The sequence below is a fragment of the Elephas maximus genome, chromosome 13 (genome assembly GCF_024166365.1).
Source record: "Elephas maximus indicus isolate mEleMax1 chromosome 13, mEleMax1 primary haplotype, whole genome shotgun sequence".
Lineage (NCBI taxonomy): Eukaryota > Metazoa > Chordata > Mammalia > Proboscidea > Elephantidae > Elephas > Elephas maximus.
This window is the reverse complement of record NC_064831.1, coordinates 87,244,618-87,261,082: the sequence shown is the minus strand read 5'-3', so window position 1 is coordinate 87,261,082 and position 16,465 is coordinate 87,244,618. Positions and strand designations below refer to the sequence as shown.

At 38.5% G+C, this 16,465-nt stretch overlaps 1 non-coding gene across 1 annotated transcript; it reads left to right on the top strand.

The window, feature by feature from the left end:
- The first annotated feature begins 16,102 nt into the window (after positions 1-16,102).
- On the top strand, positions 16,103-16,206 carry LOC126057582 (U6 spliceosomal RNA). Its single transcript, XR_007512661.1, has one exon. It is a non-coding gene; the product is annotated as a U6 spliceosomal RNA (small nuclear RNA).
- The last annotated feature ends 259 nt before the right edge of the window (positions 16,207-16,465 follow it).

Genomic DNA, 16,465 nt, shown 5'->3' with positions numbered 1-16,465 from the left:
TGAAGGGGACTTGAAGCACTTACTAATGAAGATCAAAGACCACAGCCTTCAGTATGGGTTACACCTCAAAACAAAGAAAACAAAAATCCTCACAACTGGACCAATGAGCAACATCGTGATAAATGGAGAAAAGATTGAAGTTGTCAAGAAGGTGGATTGACACAGTGGCTGCAACAATGAGCTCAAGCATACCAAGGATTGTAAGGATGGCTCAGGACCGGGCAGTGTTTCATTCTGTTGTGCATAGGGTCGCTGTGAGTCGGAACCGACTCGACGGCACCTAACAACAACAACATCCTTGAGGGTTAACGTACCAATTATCAAAAGTAAGATAAGCTTTTGATATTTTTTATCTACTTGTTTGCTTCCTCCTCCTGTACAGTATAGTGCACAATTAACTTTGTACCCAGAAGAATATGACAGCTACATGTTTTTAAATAGCAATAATATATGAAATGAGTTTGCATAACAATATGTATCTACCCCAAAACACTTATCAAGTCTAGCCCCTGCCGTAAACCATACTGAAAAAAAAAAAAAAGTTACGTTTCTTAGAGGACAAAATGAGACTATCGTTGATGAAACATTAGCTTTCAATCCATATTTAGTTATCTGTTATCAAACTATTTCATTTAATAATCTTTGAGAAGAAATTTTCCGTCTGTTCGAATAAGTGTTTCCTAGACCAAAAAAAAATGAAAGCCATGGTGACTCTGTCAACATATTGTGACATGCATTTACTATTTTTCTTACAACTTACAGGACAAGATTCAAGGTTAAGCGTAGAATACCAGAGATTTGCTCCATGAGCAATTTTAATGGCAAAGGAACCTTGACTTTTGCTTATTATATTATTTCAACTAAAACTGACCTTCAACATATGAAGATTTCTTTTTCACAAATAAATGGTTGGACCAATGCCTTTTATTAGACTCACAAACAATAATCAGCATAGATGCTTTCAAGGCCACAATCTCTCTTTTAATTCAAAATAAAGATAACAGAGCCAAAGTCATGGGAGTCACTAAAAGCCAGAGCAATCTTTGCTTCTTAAGAAAGCATAACTATTTACTTAACGATCACATTCTGCCACTTTCCAACATTATCAACGGTAATCATATTTATCCTGTTAATGGGATGGATTTATTGTTTGTGTATAATAATTTGGGCCCGGGCTGCATTGATGTGTTTTATGGCATGTAGTCAATGCCGATATATTGCGGGTCTATAGCCGCTCCATAAACTGCAGATGCCATCATTGAAAATGAATGAGCCCAAGTATCTACGGAGCTGTTTTTAATTATATGTTTATCTTTCCTCATTCCTTTGACTCACATTTTATTTATACCACATGTGGTTACATGTGGTATAGAAGCAATTTTAGAGGGTTTTGGAAAACCCTAAGCAATCATCTTTTTTTATTCAACAAAGCCACATTACTTACATTGACAGCAATTATGCGTCTATATATCATAACATTCATCCAGTTTCTTCCAACCTCGCTGTTTTCATTTGAAATTCTCCTGAAGACAGAAGACTTAAAAACGAAGCTTATTCATTGGCCTTGAAATTTTTAATTATTCTCTTGTGTTTGTAGATATAACCATGGCACAATGCCTAACCCTAATTATTTAATTATTATATATTGTCCTACACTTAAAAAAAAAATCACAAATGTTTATTGAAAATTTCAAGACATTACAGGAAATAATTACCTCCGGATCCAATTTAAATAGTCTGTTTTGATTAATAGAGTTAATCTATATAGGCAGCGCTTTTGCTTTGACATATAGGGGCCTCGACAGCTTGGCTGCTAATCAAAAGGTTGATAGTTCGAATCCACCCACCGCTCCTTGGAAATCCTATAGGGCAGTTCTACTCTGCCCTATAGTGTTGCTATGAATGGGAATCAACTCAATGGCAACGGGGTTTAACAGCTAATATGGTCTGAAATTATTCCACTGTCCAGAGCCAAAGGTTTCTATGAGCCAGAGTTGGTCACACATTCCAACCTCACCCCACGCTGGTTGTATGATGTGACTAACTCCCTGTCTTGGTTTCCTTGGTTTGCTCTTCAGGATGAGAGCTTCGTGTCCAACATCCTCCTGGCACCTGGGGCTCTAACTCCAGGCCTGGCTTTTCCTCACCTCTACTCTGACGGCTATGTGGAAACACTGGTGATGTGTGGTGGTTAAGAGCTACGCCTGCTAACCAAAAGGTTGGCAGTTTGAGTCCACCAGGTACGCCTTGGAAACCCTGTAGAGAAGTTCTACTCTGTTCAATAGGGTCCCTATTAGTCGGAATCAACTCGACAGCAGTAGGTTTGATTTGGTTTTACTCCTAAGGCTAGAGTCCCTGGATGGTACAAGTGCTTAAGTATTCCACTGCTAACCAAAAGGTTGGAGGTTCAAATGCACCCAAAGGCATCTTGGAAGAAAGGCCTGGTGAGCTACTTTTGAAAAATTAGCTGTTGAAAACTCTATGGAGCAGAGTTCTACTCTGACACTCATACGGTCGCTAACAGCGGAGATCAACTTGACGGCAATTGGTGCTCTGATGACCAGGACTATTCCTGTGAACTGCCCCCCATTCCTCCTCACAGACCATGACAACAACGCTAGACTTTTCTTTTTTTTTATTCTGCTCTGACTCTAACCTTCTCCATGTTGAAACCTCTCAACCCACACCTGAATTTTTATTGCCTGGTTTAAACTTCTTCCTCCCATTGGCCCAGAATATCTTCCACTCAAGACTATTCACATTATGACGGTGGCTCTAAAATATCCAACTGAGCTATATTTTCTTTTTTCTATGAGCAGATAATTTCTGCATATGAATAATTGCTGTTTTATCTGTGCTTTTCTGTGCTTGTTCTACTGTTTAATGTCATGAATAAAATATCACTTGGATGACTTCATTAAGGGAAGAAGGAATGGTCTCTTGTTCTATAACTCAGCATTATCTAACTGGTCAGAATATCTGATTTAAGGGAAATTTGGGAATGTAAGTTTTATCATCTGGATTGGGCTCTTGGAAAAAAATCTAACAGGTTGTCTGGAAATAGCAGAGATTAGAAAAGACTATTGAGATGTTCAAAATAATTACCGGTAAAAACCCACTTATACACTTGCTGCTTTGGACAAGTGAAGAGTCAAGGACTTACCAAACAATTGTATTCAGTGCGTCTAGACAGCTGGATATAGCCAGGCTCACATGCATAATTTATTCTCCATCGGGTTGACTGTCACTTATACTCACAATAGTGGATCAAGGCCTGTCTACTTCAGATGACTTGCTATAAACCAGGTATACTCACAAAGCAAAGCACAGAGGGGAGGCATGCTCCTCTTTGGATATATTTCATCACGAAATGGAAGCCATGCATGCCTTCTCATAAACATGTCTTGACTCTTTGGAGATGGAGTCTCAAAAGACCAATGGTTTGTTTTAAAGGGGAGAAAGAAGCCAGTTGGATGCATTAGTTTTGCTTTAGTCCTGTTTTTATAAGAATTCACAGTTTGTACATGAATCTAAATTTAAATTTCTAAGGGGTAGGTTTTGTGTCTTACAAGTGTGTCTAAACCCATTGGCGTTAAGTCGATTCTGACTCATAGTAACCCTATAGGACAGAGTAGAACTGTCCCATAGGGTTTCCAAGGAGTGGCTGGTGGATTAGAGCTGCTGACCTTTTTGATTAGCAACAGAACAATTATCCACCGCACCACTAGGTCTTTCATTGTCTAAGTATTCTCAGAGCTAATTTTGACCTTAGAAAATGTTGAAGCATTTAAACTTTGGAGATCATTCATTCATTCATTCGTGGAACAACTGTTTATTGCTTTCTACTCTGAGCCTGGGCCTGTTCTAGGTGCTGGGAACAAAACAGATAACATGCCCTGTCTTCATGGAGGTGAGAGAAACTAACAATAAAACAAAAAATTAATATATGACAGAAGATCAGGCAGTAATATATTTTTTGATCAGGCAGTAATATGTGCTATAAACTCACTACCATCTTGTCAATTCTGACTCATGGAGGCCCCACGTGTTACAGAGGGTTTTCTTGGCTATAATCTTTATGGAACCAGATCACGAGGTTTTTCTTCTGCAATGCGACTGGGTGGGTTCCAACCACCAACATTTAGGTTAGCAGTTGAGCGAAAATCATTTGCGTCACAGAAGGACCTTCAATAGCGCCATAAGAAGAAAGTACAGGTGGCGGGGGGAGGGCACGATTATGGACAGAGTGGTCAGGGAATGTCTCTTCGGGGAGTTTATGGTTGAACAGAGACCTCCCTGCCTGAGAGGAGTGGCCCAGATAAATATCAAGGAGACAGGCCTTCCAACAAAGGAAAGAGAGAGTCCAAAGACTCTGAGGCAAGAAAAAAAAATAGCCTTGGTCTGTTCAAGGAACAGCAAGAGGCCAATGTGCCTGGAGCTGAGGAAGCAAGGGAGACAGGTTAACCGTCTCCAGCATAGTAATTTCATAGCATATTAATTTTTTTTTCCATAGCATGCTGCTTTAAATCAAGCCTTTTTTTTTCCCTGACCTCCAACCTGACTCAAAAGTCACCTTTGTTTGAATTAATTATTTAATCACTTTCATCACACATGACTTCAAGAACTGTCTTGTGTTTAATTCAAGACAGTTGGCTTTCTCTTTGAAGGCAGATTAAAAACGGAGTGGCAGAATAGAGAGGTGGGGTCTTAAGCTTAGAGCTTCACAGAAGTCTGGGGCAGGGGGGTGGGGGGGAGTGTTTGTGAATCAATCTTTTCTTTGATTCACAAGAGCTGTTTGGATTCTGGCAGTGACAAGCTCCAAATTTACCAGAACGACAATGTTCACTTCACAGAACAGTGAGCACCAGCTAATAAATAAACCTCGCTGTACAGCCCACACCTGTATAACTTCCATCATTATGCAGCTAACAGGTTTTGGATCCAAGTGAAAGGGTGAGGGTTAAGCTGGGTGAGACAGAGTGCAAAACCCCACCCATTCAAGCTTCCTTCCCAGGCTGGTGTGTGATCTCGGGGCTGCAAACACTGTCTGCTTTATCCGATTTTTTCTTTTCTTTAGACAGCTGTGATCTTCTCCCTTCAAACCCTTGTCACCGCTGTTTGTAGGAACGCAAGTGATATGATTAGGGAACATGGCATCTGGTGTAATCGGTCATAATCACCATCTGAGGGTTTCAAGAACATGACACACATGCTTCTCCTAGGGCCGCCAAAGCAGAGGCAGGAGATGGCAGGAGCCCCTTCCCTCCTCTCTCCCCCATGCTTGCCAGTCTCTTCTTGGCCAATGCATCAGATGTTCCACCCTCTAACCAGAACAGGCTCAGGCTTCAGGAAAGGGTCTAGCATGCCTCAAAGTGCCCCTATCTTAAGAAATGCATGAGTTGGGGGATTTCTTTTATCTTTCATTGATTAGGAAACCCTGGTGGCGTACTGGTTAAGTGCTATGGCTGCTAACCAGGAGGTCAGCAGTTTGAATCTGCCAGGCACTCCTTGGAAACCCTATGGGGCAGTTCTGTTCTGTCCTAGAGGGTCACTATGAGTCGGAATTGACTTGACAGCAACAGGATTGGTTTTTGGTTTGGGTCTGGACATGGAAGGTGTCACTGTAACCAATTTTTGTTCTTTACTCCTATTCTTTTAAAAATGATTCTCACACAGCTATTATTACCCCTTACCTACCTAGACCTCTGCCATAGTGTTAAGGCTTAACTCGCTAATTCATCCTGCATTGCCTAAACAATTGCCTAATTTCTTCAGAGACTCATCAGTGATCACTTTACAATATCTAAATATCCCAGCATCACATACAAGTCCTCTGTGATGATCCACTTTCTTTTCCAGCCTTAATCCTAACTTTTGATACTGTAATAAGAAATACCCTTCGTTCTTGCTCTTTGCCTGGTCTGGAATGTCCTTGTCCATTGACATTGAAAGGAATCCTGGTGGCACAATGATTAAGTTCTTGGCAGCTAACTGAAAGGTTGGCAGTTCGAACCCATCCAATAGCTCCAAGGAAGAGAGACCTGGCAATATACTTCCATAAAGTTTACAGCCTAGAAATCCCTATGGGGGATTTTTGTCACACGGGGTTGCTATGAGTCAAAACAGACTTGAGGGCACCTAACAACATGAATATTCAATCAATTTCTCAAGGCCCCTGTCAATCCAAATGCTTTGCAAATCTGAAAACAAATTAAACTAGGCAGCTCTGACTCACAATGACTCCATATGTGAAAGAGGGGAACTGTGCTCCATAGGGTTTTCCATGGCTGATTTTTCAGAAGTAGGTCCCCAGGCATTTCTTCCAAGGTGCCTCTAGGCGGACTCAAACTTTCAACCTTTTGGTTAGGAGCTGAGCACTTTAACTGTTTGTACTACCCAGGGACTCCTTGCAAATCTGAAAGCCTTCCGTAAATATAAGGAGTTTAATTATTATGCCTGAAGTCTTTTCTTAGCCTGAGCTTAGAAAAACAGCAACAACAAACTCCCCCCTCCTCTTCAACCACACTTCTCTCACTCTTCTCTTAAAGAATACTTACTTTCTACCTTGTATTATACATTTATGTACATTTCTTCCTGGAAACATTCCAAGTTTCTTGAGTTTGTGCTTATTCGTTTGCCTACTCTCCACAATAACATGTAGCACAGTGTGTTGCTCATTATTACATCATTAAGTAGGGAAAAGAGAGGAGACAAAAGGAGAGGAAGAAATGGGTTGTGATTTTATGATCAAAATAGTAAAACATTTGATCGTTGTTGGTTAATGTGGTCTATGAATATAGCCAGAGCACAACAGTTTCTAAAGGTAATTCCACTTCAAAGCTTCTTTGCACAGGAAGTCAAATGAACCAAATTCAGCACAAAAAAGTTCAACCAGGACCATTGATCTAAGTCCTCACACAAGAAGCTCACGTTCCAAGACATAAAAAAGAAAAACTAAATAAAAACCTATTTAGACCCCGATTTCGATGACCTCCTTGCTCAAATTAGCTAAATATTTGTCACATTCCCATTTCCCTGCAGCAGTTTGTAAAGTTATCCTTTCTAGAGCATTTTTTAGGCCTTAAGAAACTATATCTCTGTCCTAAAGAGGATCATATATTAGTACATTTTTCAGCACCCTATTAAAAAATATATAAATGTCTATTGCTCGGTAATGATATACTAACTTTCCATTGTACCAGGGACCCCATGGTTTCCAGTGTCTATAAGACACCTGAGCCTTAAAGGAAATGAGAACTTTTCCTGAGCTGCTACAGCATATCCCAACCTGCTCCAGTATAACCTGAAGCTGTATTCCTTTTAAGGAAGTGCCAAATCGATTTCCAAAGTGGTTATACCATTTCACATTCCCACCAGCAGGGTGTAAGTGTTCCAGTCTCTCCACGACCTCTCCAACATTTGCTATTTTGTGGGTTTTGGATTAATGCCAGCCTTGTTGGGGTGAGATGGTGTCTCATTGTAGTTTTGATTTGCATTTCTCTAATGGCTAATGATCATGAGCATTTCCTCATGTATCTGTTAGCCCCCTGAATGTCTTCTTAGGTGAAGTGCCTGTTCATATCCTTTGCCCATGTTTTCATTAGATTATTTGTCTTTTCATTGTTGAGGTTTTGCAGTATCTTGCAGATTCTAGAGATTAGATACTGATCAGATTTGTCATAGCCAAAATTTCTTTCCCAGTCTGTAGGTTGTCTTTTTTACTTTTTTGGGAAAGTCTTTGAATGAGCATAAGTGTTTGATTTTTAGGAGCACCTAGTTATCTGGTTTCTCTTCTGGTGTTTGTGCATTGTTAGTAATGCTATGTATACTGTATATGCCATGGATTAGGGCTTCTAGCACTATCCCAATTTTTTCTTCCATGATCTTTATCAGTTTAGATTTTATACCTAGGTCTTTGATCCGTTTCGAGTTAGTTTTTGTATATGGTGTGAAGTATAGGTTTTGTTTCTTTTTTTTGCAGGTGGATATCCAGTTATACCTGCACCGTTTGTTAAAGAGACTGTCTTTTACCCTACTAATGGACTTTGGGCCTTGGTCAAATATCAGCTGCTCATAAGTGGAAGAATTTATGTTTGGATTCTCAATTCTGTTCTATTGGCCTATGTATCTGTTGTTGTACCAGTATCAGGCTGTTTTGACGACCTTGGTGGTTCTAAAATCAAGTAGTGTGAGGCCTCCCATTTTGTTCTTCTTCTTCAGTAATGCTTTACTTATCTGGGGCCTCTTCTCTTTCCATATAAAGTTGGTGATTTCTTTCTCCTCCTCATTAAAAAAACGCTATTGGAATTTAGATCGGGATTGTATTATTTCTATGGATCAATTCGTGTAGAACAGACAGTTTCACAATGTTGAGTCTTCCTATCCATGAGCAAGGAATGTTTTTCCACTTATGCATGTCTCTTTTGGTTTCTTGCAGTAGTGTCTTGTAGTTTTCTTTGTATAGGCCTTTTACATCTCTGGTTAGATTTATTCCTAAGTGCTTTACCTTCTTAGGGGCTATTGTAAATGGTATTGATTTGGTGATTTCCTCTTCGACTTTCTATTTGTTGGTGTACAGAAATCCAACTGATTTTTTTGTGTTTATCTTCTATCCTGATACTTTGCTGAAATCATCTACTGGTTTCAGTAGTTTTCTGGTGGGTTCTTAGGGATTTTCTCTGTGTAAGATCATATCATCTGCAAATAGAGATATTTTACTTCCTCCTTACCAACTTAGATGCCATTTATTTCTTTTTCTAGCCTAATTGCTCTGGCTAGGACCTCCAGCACAGTATTGAATAAGAGTGGTGATAAAGGACATCTTTGTCTGGTCCCTGTTTTCAAGGGGAATGCTTTCAGACTCTCTCCACTTAGGATGATGTTGGCTGTTTGCTTTGTATAAATGTCCTTTATTGTGTTGAGGAATTTCCCTTCTATTCCTATTTCGCTGAGAGTTTTTATCATGAATGGGTGTTGGACTTTGTTAAATACCTTTTCTGCATCCATTGATAAGATCATGTGGTTCTTGTCTTTTATTTATGTGATGGATTACACTGTCTGTTTTTCTAATGTTGAACCATCCTTGCATACCTGGTATGAATCCCACTTGGTCATGGTGGATTATTTTTGTGATATGTTGTTGAGTTCTATCAGCTAGAATTTTTTTGAGGATTTTTTCATCTAAGCTCATGAGGGGTATTCCCCTGCAATTTTCTTTTCTTGTGGTGTCTTTACTTGGTTTTCATATGAGGGTTATGGTGGCTACATAGAGTGAGTTTGGGAGTATTCCATCCTTTCCTATGCCCTGAAATACCTTTAGTACTAGTGGTGTTAACTCTTTTCTGAAAGTTTGGTAGATTTCTCCAGTGAAGCTGTCTGGCCAGGGCTTTTTTTTGTTGGGAGTTTTTTTTATTACCTTTTCAATCTCTTGTTTTGTTATAGGTTTATTTAGTGGTTCTACCTCTGTTTGTGTTAGTTTAGGTAGGTTGCACATTTCTAGAAATTTGTTAGAGTGAAATTTTTCATAGTATTCTGTTATGACTCTTTTTGTTTCAGTTGGGTCTGTTGTGATATTGCCCATTTCATTTCTTATTCAGGTTATTTGCTTCCTCTCCTGTTTTCCTTTTGTCACTTTGGCCAATGGTTTATCCATTTTGTTGATCTTTTCAAAGAGCCAGCTTTTGGTCTTAACTCTTTCAATTGTTTTTATGTTCTCTATTTCATTTAATTCTGCTCTATTTTTTATTATTTGCTTTCTTCTGATGCACAAGAGCTTCTGTTGCTGCTCTCTTTCTATTGTTTGAGTTGTAGGGTTAATGCTTTGATTTTGGCCCTTTCTTCTTTTTGCATGTGTGCATTTATTACTATAAATTGACTTCTGAGCATGCTTTTGCTGTGTCCCAAAGGTTCTGGTAGGATGTGTTTTCATTCTCATTTGATTCTCTGAATTTCTTTATTCCATCCTTAATTTCTTCTACAACCCAGTAGTTTTTGAACAAGATGTTGTTTGGTTTCCATGTGTTTGACTTTTTTTCTTTGCTTTGTCTGTTATCTATTTCTACTTTCATGGCTTTATGGTCAGAAAAGATGCTTTGTAATATTTTGGTGTTTTGGATTCTGCTAAGGCTTTCTTTAGGGCCTAGTACGTGGTCTATTCTGGAGAATGTTTCATGTGTATTGGAAAAGAAAGTATGCTGGGCTGCTGTTGGGTGGAGTGTTCTATATATATCCGTGAGGTCAAGTAGGTTGATTGTGGCATTTAGATCTTCCTTTTTTTTTTTTTTTTTTGTCTTTATTGAGCTTCTTTCTGGGCGTTCTGTCCTTCACCAAAGTGGTGTGTTGAATCTCCTACTATTATTGTGGAACTGTTTGTCTCTCTTTTCAATGCTGTTGGAGTTTTATGTAGTTTGAAGCCCTGTCGTTGGGTGCGTAAATATTTGTTATGATTATGTCCTCCTGGTATATTGACCCTTTAATCATTATATTGTGTCCTTCCTTATCCTTTGTGGTGGATTTTACTTCAAAGTCTATTTTGTCAGAAATTTATATTTCTACTCCTGCTCTTTTTTGATCATTGTTTGCTTGGCCTGTCTGATGTCATTATTCTCCTCCATTTAAGCTCTTCCCTAAAAAACCTTTGTGTGCGTTAATTTATGCTATGTATTCATTTAAAAAAAATTTCCATCTAGTCAATTCTAATGTGTGGTCTGCCATATATGTCAAAATCGAGCTCTGCTCTACAGGGTTTTCAATGGTTAATTTTCTTTTTCTAACCAAAAGATTGGAGGTTTGAATCCACCCAGAGGTGCCTTGGAAGAAAGGCCTGGGGATCTAATTCTGAAAAACCAACCACTGAAAACCCTATGAAGCACAGTTCTACTCTGACACGTATTGGGTCACCATGAGTCAGAATGTACTCCGGGGAAACTTGTTTATTCATTAAATAGACATCAATAAGGCCATTATCTATATGCCTTCCACCATCACCATCCTGGCTACAAGGGCTCAGAATAGTATGTGATTTCTTCCTGCCGTCCATGGAGTCACCAAATTCTCTCTTTGCCGTGTCTTTCCTAGCAAAACCTTGCTCTTCAGTACCATACCCCACCTCTAATACATCACGTCTAGAGTTCTCCTATAGCTTTATTTTCCCCCAGGTCCAATCCAAGTGTAGAGACAATGCCTCGAAACTAATCCTCTTAAAACCTCACTTTCGGTTTTTGCACTTTCTACTGCAAATCCATCATGATCCTTCATTACCGATTGGATAAATGCCAGATTCCAAATACTGGCAAGCAAGATCTTTACAAAACTCTATCTCACTCAACCTACAAAGCTCAGTATCTACTATCCAACTTCTTCTATATAAATAATTCTTTATTAATTTGCATAATCAGGACTCTGGTCTAAACACTTACTCTATGCCAGGCATATGCACTTTTTTCATCCACCCCTGTGCCATTATTGTCACCATTTAATAGATGCGTATCTGAGGTTTCGAGGGGTTAGGAAATGTGCTCTTATAGTTAGTAAAGCCAGGCTTGGAACTCAGTGCTCTTTGATGCCAGACCCAAAATTGGAATCACTAAGCTACAAAGCCCACTGAGTTTTAGATCTGGGTAGGACCTTGGAGACACTGCTCTCATTCTCATGTTACTGACCAGGAAATAGGTTAACTAACTTTTTCATGTTTTTACAGATTGGAAGTGTCAGAGCCATGACAAGAACTGGAACCCTCTGCCTCCTATGATCCCTCTCCTACTCAGCTCACATATCCATGAACAAACCAGGTCTACTCACCTCACCACTTCATGCTAGTCTTTCCACACAAAGTACTCTCATTTTTCTGCTCTTTTTACCTAAATTCTACCCTTTCTTCCAAAGCCATCCTAGTAGTTCATTCCCCAGGTCCACCAAGCTCCACCCATTCCACCTGGTTGTGATCTCTAGTAGTCGTGCCTGTGTTTTCCATTTTACCATTCGATTATGTGTCATCCTCTGTGTTTTCTACTTGTTTCTCAGGAAGACTTTGTCCACTTAATGAGATTTTACAAACTTTCTGTGGAAACCCTCTGATTCTTCTTGACATCAGTAATCCCAGATGTCATGTGAACAACAGGGTAGGTGGCCAATGAACACATGTTAAATTAAATTGAAATGAATTTTCTGTAATACTAACAAACACAGCTCCTGGTCACCAATGATATATGCTTCAATCTCTTGCATTTATTTTTTTAACTGTATTTATATCTGGCCATTTTTTGAGAGTATTCAGTTAAAATAAGACCTTAGCTTTGTGCTCTCAACAGTGTTGGGTGACTAGAAGGCCAGGGATAGCTAACAGGCCTGTTTTCTTAAGTCTTCTTCTTACAGCTGCCTTAAAATATTAATGTTTTATTTTCAAATATAAGTACACCCAGTGTTTTTGTATCAGGTCCAAGATGGATGGTTTAAAATGCACTTTTCTGAATTGAGTTGACTCAGGTCAAGGCTTAAAAGAAAAACGTGTGTACAGATACGTAGTTAGAGATTAAATCCATAAACAGCCCTCCATTTGCTAATGCTCTTTTGTCCTTCTTGAGCTTCTATTTTGCAACAAGATAACTTGACGAATATGTTGACATCTAAATATATAAATGCAACCTTTAAAATTGATTTAAATGAAAAAGTTTTTTAGGGTAACAATTAGGGTGAGAATCAACAGATAATATAGGCTACATAAGGGAAAAGGCTCAAACCTAGCAGCAAAATTCTGCAAATTCCAGCAACTACATTTTTCTCTAGTAAAAGCTCCACACATTTCGTCTTTTTATTTGTACAACAGCTTGTGTTTCCTCTCTGTGTATGGCTCCAGCTCTTCACAAAGAAATATTAACTACCTGCCTCAAGCCTATACTGGGAAATTAGCATAAGATATTTTCATTTGACCGTGATCACATGAAACCCTCTCTAATCTCATTTGGCACATTACCCATCAGATTTATGGAAATTCTCAGTGAACTCTGACCCTGTAAGGTAACAGTTGCATAAACTGTATATGAAACAATGTTATGGTGTTCACAAGATATGCCCTTGACCATGGCTACTGGCTGAGCCTTCTCCTGGGTCTACCAGTCACCCTGGAATCCAAAAGGGAATGTGCAAACAAACCGGGCTTTCAAACACATGGCCATAGGGTTGGTTAACAGGGAGAGGGGTAAAAAGGAATTAATAATGAGGGGAATAAAGATAGCCAGAAACTACAAACAGCAGGGAGCCTATTTCTAAAGAACTTGAAAATGAAGTAACAATAGACAGACTAGTCATCTAATTAAATAATAATTTGTTTTTCCTCTTTAATGATGTCCAAGTTATTTAATGCCTTGACTTCTTAAATCATTTAGGCCATAATTTCAACATAATTATCAAAAAGAAAGTTGTCAAACTTTTAACAAATTCACGATCTGACCACCTGGTACTCTAAGTCATATGTCTCCAAGGGGGAAAAAATTAAAAAGCCGTTTGGCTGGAAGGTGAACCCTAAAAAGATTGGTATTTGAAACTGTTGGTAAGTTTCAAACCAAAGCATGTTTCTCAAACCTTATCATCTATCACAGCTATTTTATGATGAGGTATTAGAGAGAAGATAGAAGGAAGAAGAAATTACAGAGAAAAAATCATGTTAAAAACTTTTATGCTTCAAAGAACACCATCAAGAACGTAAAAAACAACCCACACAATGGGAGAAAATATTTGCGAATCATGGATCTGATATGTATTCTAGATACCTTGGTATCTAGAATATGTAAAGAATTCTTTCAACTCAGTAATAAAATGACAAATAACCCTATTTAAAAAATGGTAAAAAAAAAAATCTGAATAGATGTTTTTCTAAGGAAGTTATGCAAATTGTCAATAAGCACTTAAAAAGATGCTCAACTTTATCGGTCATCAGGGAGATGCAAATCAAAATGGCTCGAATCAAAAAACTCAGTTAACAAGACGTGTTGATGAGAATGTGGAGAAATTGGAACCCTTTATTTCTTGCATGAATTTAATATGGTGCAGTCACTTTGGGAAACTGTCTGGCAGCTTCTCAAAGGATTAAACATAGAATTTCCATAGGACCCACAATTCCACTCCTAGGTATACACACAAGAAAAATAAAAACATATTTATGCACAATATCTTGTGCCTGAATGCTTATAGCAGAATTATTCATAATAGCCTAAAGGTGAAAATAGTCCAAATGTCCATAAACACATGAATGGGTAAACAACAGATGGTATATGTACACAATTGAATATTATTCTCCCATAAAAAGGGAAGAAGTGCTGATACACACTACAACTTGAAAACATTACGCTAAGTGAAAGAAGTCAGTTACAAAAGACCATGCACTATGTAATTTCATTCATATGAAAGTCCAAAATAGGGAAATCTACAGACCAGTGATTTCTTAGGGGATTGGGAGAAGAGTGGGGTCTAGGGGGTTGATAGCTAAAGAATGCAATTTCTTTTTGAGATGATGAAAATGGCCTAAAGTTGATTGTGGTGATGGTTGCACGTATCTGTGAATATGCCAAAAACCATTGAATTGTACACTAAAATGGGTAAACTGTGCAGTGTGTGATTATATCTAAATAAAGCCATAAAAACAATAGTAATTATGACATCCCTTCAAAATAGACAGTATTATCATCTGAAGGATGCCCTGGGTAGTGTCTATTGAATTCAATTCATATTGCCAAATATAAGTATTTTTGAGGGCAAAAATAATGAGATTCAGAAGCACAGAGTCAGCCCTCCTGGTTTGAATTTCTGCTCTCCACTTAACCAGCGCGTGTCCCTAGGAACATAGCCGAAACTTGCTACAATTTAGTCTTCTCATTTTACAGAACTACCTAGCCTCTTTTTTTTTTTTTTTTTTTTTTTTTTTACCTAGCCTCTTAGGGTTTGTGTGAAGAGTAAAATTAAGTAATTTATGCAGTGTGCTTAGTATTGTGCCTAGGATATAGTTAGTGCACAATATACGTTAATATTCTTACTTTCTCTCTGTTTGTGTGTTTATTTTTTGAGGCATCCTCTCTTCAAACTAGAGGTATTTGCTCCCTAGGACACTAAGACCACATCTAGAAATCATCTCTTCCTACAAGTGCCTAGATAAATATAGCCAGTACTCTGTTTTTCTATCATTTTTAAAATATTTGATCCCTGATTTCTAAACTATTGCTGGCAGGTGTCTGAAGAGAAACTATGCTGTTCTTCCTGACAGATGAGGAAACTGAGGGCCAATGAAATTAAATGGCTAACCCAAGCAGTAAGCCAACCAGTTTTGTTCTAGGTTATCAAAACAAAATAAATTATGTCACTCATACATACACATTACACCAGGCCTGCCTTCACTGGTCACTATATAAATTACTACTCTGCTACTCTGAAGGTTTTCCGGACTAGATTTTCTAAGCCACCTAAAGTCTTTTGTTAAACACAACTACTTATCTTTCTTATTGAACTACTTCGCTTGGATTTTTGTTTTTTGCTTTGGTTTGGTTTTTTTTTTAATGTGTGAAGGCAAGTGGCAAGGCCCAGGATTGTTGAAGCTAACTGTGCATCAGAATCACTCAGACAACTTCCTAAGAATACTGGCCTTCCAATGGCATTCCATCTACCAAGTCAGGATTTCAAGGAGCACATTGGGCCTGTGACTCCGAATCTTTGGAACATTGTCTCTGACGATTACCAGCCCTGGGCGATCTTTAGGAAGCACTGACGTTATTTTGTCTTTTAAGTATGGTGTCAGGCAAGTGGAAAGTGGCAGTTTTTATAGGCTCTGAATCATTTCTCTGTTATTAGTAGCTCCCTTATCGTAGGATATATATGTGTGTGTGTGTGAAAATATGTCTAAATAGTACTTTTTCCATTCACAGTTTAGGGTTTTGTGTATCTCATTCAGTCTTTATAATTCAACAGGTATAGCAACATTGATACCTGTAACTACCTACTGCAATCCTGGTCTTGTTGCCATTTCAACAATCTCTCTATATCGTGATTACTTGTTACTCAACTTTTATGATGCCGCCACAACTTACCCGCCTTGGATTGCTTTAAAAGAATTGCTCCTGTGCTCACTTCAGCAGCATATATACTAAATTGGAAGGATACACAGAAGATTAGCATTGCCCTATGCAAGGATGACACACAAATAGTGAAGTGTTCCATATTTTTAATCTATGTGAATGAGGCAGGAATAACTCAGAAAAAGAGGGTGAGAATAGTTGCACAACTTGAAGAATGTAATAATGTCACCAAATGATACAGGTGGAAACTGGAATCAGCGTATGTTTTGCTGTGTCTACTCTCAACAATAACAACAAAATAAATATCATTAAAAAAAGAATTGCTCGTGCCCGGCCACAACCGATGACTGCCCTGACAGGGAGCACAACAGAGAACCCCTGAGGGAGCGGGAGATCAGTGGGATGCA